Raw genomic sequence first — 4,432 nt, 5'->3', positions numbered from 1 at the left:
TGCGAGTCAAGTTAAGTTGGATATAACTATGAGATGTTTCACATAAGCCTCATGGTAACCCCAAGGCAAACATCTATGGTAGATACAAAATAGAGAAAAAAAAATAATCAAAGCATCCTACTACAGAAAATTACATAATTACAAAGAAAGACTGCAAGAAGGAAGGAAAGGAATTATCTATAAAATATCCAGACAACAATAAATAAAATATCTATAGTAAATCTTTACCGATCAATAATTACTTTAAATGTAAATGGTCTAAAATTAATAAAATATACAGAGCAGCTACATAAATTTAAAACAGACCCAACTACATGCTGCCTAAAAGAGACTCATTTCACTTGTAAAGAAACATGTAGACTGAAAATGAAATGATGAAAATAGATATCCCATACAAATGGAAATCAAAATAGAGGAGTAGCTGTCTACCAGAAAAAATAGCCTTTATATTCAAAACTGTTAAAAAAAGAAAATATAACAATTCCCATACAAATGGAAATCAAAATAGAGCAGGAGTAGCTATTTATCAGATAAAATAGCCTTTATATTCAAAACTGTAAAAAAAGAAAACATAACAATTATAAATACATATGTACCACCCAACATCAGAGCACCTAAATGTATAAAGCAAATATTAACAGATATGAAGGGAGAGATAGACAGCAATACAATAATTGAAGGAGATTTCAATATCACACTTTCAGCAATAGGAAGATGATCCAGGAGAAAATTAGTAAGAAAATGTTGGACTTCACCTACACTTTTTTGTTCACCTATACTTTCAATCAAATGGACCTAAGAGATATTTGTAGAACATTCACAGGATACATATTCTCAAGCCCACATGAAACATTCTCCAGGATAGATCATATGTTAGATCACAAAACAAGAATACAAATTTAAGATTAAAAATATATCAAAACCTTTTCTGACTATAATGGTATAAAAGTAGAAATTAATAACAGGAAAAAAAGACCTGGAATATTCTCAAATATAAGAAATCAAAAACCATGCATCTGAACAGCCAATGTGCCAAAACAAAAATAAGAAATTATAAGGAAAATATATAAATCTATAGAGATAAAAATGGAAACAAAGCATACCAAAACTTATGGGACACAGCAGAAGCAGCTGTAAAAGCAAAGTTTATGGCAATAAACATGTACATCTAAAAGAACAAAGATCGGCTGGGCGCGGTGGCTCAAGCCTGTAATCCCAGCACTTTGGGAGGCCGAGGTGGGTGGATCACAAGGTCGAGAGATCAAGACCATCCTGGTCAACATGGTGAAACCCTGTCTCTACTAAAAATACAAAAAAAAAAATTAGCTGGGCATGGTGGCACGTGCCTGTAATCCCAGCTACTCAGGAGGCTGAGGCAAGAGAACTGCTTGAACTCAGGAGGCGGAGGTTGCGGTGAGCCGAGATCGTGCCATTGCACTCCAGCCTGGGTAACAAGAGCAAAACTCTGTCTCAAAAAAAAAAAAGAAAGTTAGAAACATCTCAAATCGGCCGGGCGCAGTGGCTCAAGCCTGTAATCCCAGCACTTTGGGAGGCCGAGGCGGGTGGATCACGAGGTCGAGAGATCGAGACCATCCTGGTCAACAAGGTGAAACCCCGTCTCTACTAAAAATACAAAAAGTTAGCTGGGCATGGTGGTGCGTGCCTGTAATCCCAGCTACTTAGGAGGCTGAGGCAGGAGAATTGCCTGAGCCCAGGAGGCGGAGGTTGCGGTGAGCCGAGATCGCACCATTGCACTCCAGCCTGGGTAACAAGAGCGAAACTCCGTCTCAAAAAAAAAAAAAAAAGAAAAAAAAAAAAAAGAAACATCTGAAATCGACAACCTAACATCACAATTAAAAGAACTAGACAGGCAAGAGCAAACGAATCCAAAAGCTAGCAGGAGACAAGAAATAACTAAGATCAGACAAGAATTGAAGGAGATAGAGACATAAAAATGATCCAAAAAAATCAATGAATCAAGGAGCTCGTTTTTTGAAAAAATTAACAAAATAGATAAGCCCTAGCTACACTAATAAAGAAGAAAAGAGAGAAGAATCAAATAGACACAGTAAAAAGTTATTAAAGGAGATATTACCACTGACCCCACAGAAATACAAACTCAGAGAATATTATATTACCTCTATGCCAATAAACTAGAAAGTCTAGAAGAAATGGATAAATTCCTGGACAAATACACCCTCCCAAGAATAAACCAGGAAAAAGTCAAATCGCTGAATAGATTAATAATAAGTTCTGGCCGGGCGCGGTGGCTCAAGCCTGTAATCCCAGCACTTTGGGAGGCCGAGGTGGGTGGATCACGAGGTCAAGAGATCGAGACCATCCTGGTCAACATGGTGAAACCCCGTCTCTACTAAAAATACTAAAAATTAGCTGGGCATGGTGGCACGTGCCTGTAATCCCAGCTACTCAGGAGGCTGAGGCAGGAGAATTGCCTGAACCCAGGAGGTGGAGGTTGCGGTGAGCCGAGATCGTGCCATTGCACTCCAGCCTGGGCAACAAGAGCGAAACTCCGTCTCAAAAAAAAAAAAATTAATTAATAATAATAATAATAAGTTCTGAAATTAAGGCAGTAATTAATAGCATACCAACCAAAAAAAAAAAATCCAGGACCAGACAGATTGACAGACCAATTCTACCGGAAGTACAAAGAGGAGCCTGTACCATTTCTTCTGAAACTACTCTGAACAACTGAAAAGGAGAGACTTCTTTCTACCTCATTCTATGAGGCCAACATCATCCTGATACCAAAACGTGGCAGACAAACAACAAAAAATACAAAACTTCAGGACAATATCCCTGATGAACATCAATGTGAAAATCCTCAATAAAATACTGGCAAACTGAATCCAGCAGCACATCAAAAAGCTTATCCACCACGACCAAGTTGGCTTCATCCTTGGGATGTCAAGGCTGGTTCAACATATGCAAATCAATAAACATACCATATAAACAGAACCAAGGGGAAAAACCACATGATTATCTCAACATATGCAGAAAAAGCCTTTGATAAAATTTAACACCCCTTCATGTTAAAAACGCGCAATGAACTAGATATTCACGTAACAGATCTCAAATTCTTCTTAAACTTTTCTAAAGCTTAGAACTAGAGGGAATACTGTCCAACCCATTTTTGGGGCCAGCATCATTCCTATGTCAAAGCCAGACACAATTAGAAAACTACAGGCCACTAAGATGAACATAGATGGAAAAATCATCAAGAGAACACCAGCAAAATGAACTCAAGAACACATCAAAGAAATTACACATAATGACCAAATTGGATTTATCCCTGTCTCTTTTTTTTTTGTTTGTTTTGTTTATCGTTTTGTTTATCTCTGTCTCAACACTGTTTTTTATCATGAAACAATGGTAAAGAGGCTAAAGAGACAACTTAAATATTGGGAGAATAGATTTACCAACCATAGTCTCTCTTAAAAGGTTAATACCTAAAATATGTAAGGAATTCAAACAACCCAATAGCAAAACAAAATAATAACCGGATTAAAAAATACATAAAGGACAACTTGAACAGACTTATCTCCAGAGAAGACATAAAAAATGGCCAACAAGTATATGAAAAGGTGCTCAACATCACTAGTCATCAGAGAAATACAAATCAGAAACACAATGATTTATCCCCTACCATCTGTTGGGATGCTTATTATGAAAAAGGCAAGAGATGGTGAATGCAAGCATGGTGTTGGCGGTGCTGGTGCTGAGGATCCGGACAGCAGTGACATCCTTGCTGAGCCCCTCTCCCGCGGCAGCTCTTGCTGTCAGATACGCTTCCAAGAAGACGGGTGGTAGCTCCAAAAACCTCGGTGGAAAGTCATCAGGCAGATGTTTAGGCATTAAGAAAATGGAAGGACACTACGTTCATACTGGGAACATCCTTGGAACACAGCACCAATTCCGCTGGCACCCAGGTGCCCATGTGGGTCTTGGGAAGAATACATGTCTATATGCCCTGGAAGAGGGGATAGTCTACTACACTGAGGATGTCGACGTGCCTCATTCCAGAAACCCGGAGGCTGTGGATCTCATCACCAGGCTGCCCAAAGGTGCTGTGCTCTACCAGACTTTTGTCCACGTGGTTCCTACCAAGCCCGAGGGCACCTTCGAACTGGTAGCTATGCTTTGAAGTCCTGTTTGAGGTCATTGGACAGAGACTGGAGCCCAGGTGACAAGAGATGGTGATACCGGAAGTCAAGGATTGGGGCGATGACACAGCCTCCTGAGGAAGATGTCTGTTTGATGGTGACTCTGCAGGAGACTCTGAAGTGACTGCTGGGAAACCCTTTGGGAAACCTGACCTGGGGCCAAAAATAAAGTAAACCAGAGTCAAAAAAAAAAAAAAAAAAAGAAAGAAAAAGAAAAAGGTAAGAGATAAGTGGTACTGAGGGTGTAGAGA

General features: G+C 39.3%; 1 pseudogene; it reads left to right on the top strand.

Moving 5' to 3' along the window:
- The first annotated feature begins 3,715 nt into the window (after nt 1–3,715).
- On the top strand, nt 3,716–4,162 carry LOC101043003 (large ribosomal subunit protein bL27m pseudogene; annotated as a pseudogene).
- Nucleotides 4,163–4,432: the final 270 nt, after the last annotated feature.

The sequence above is a fragment of the Saimiri boliviensis genome, chromosome 17 (genome assembly GCF_048565385.1).
Source record: "Saimiri boliviensis isolate mSaiBol1 chromosome 17, mSaiBol1.pri, whole genome shotgun sequence".
Taxonomy (NCBI): domain Eukaryota; kingdom Metazoa; phylum Chordata; class Mammalia; order Primates; family Cebidae; genus Saimiri; species Saimiri boliviensis.
This window is presented reverse-complemented; position numbering and strand designations above follow the sequence as displayed.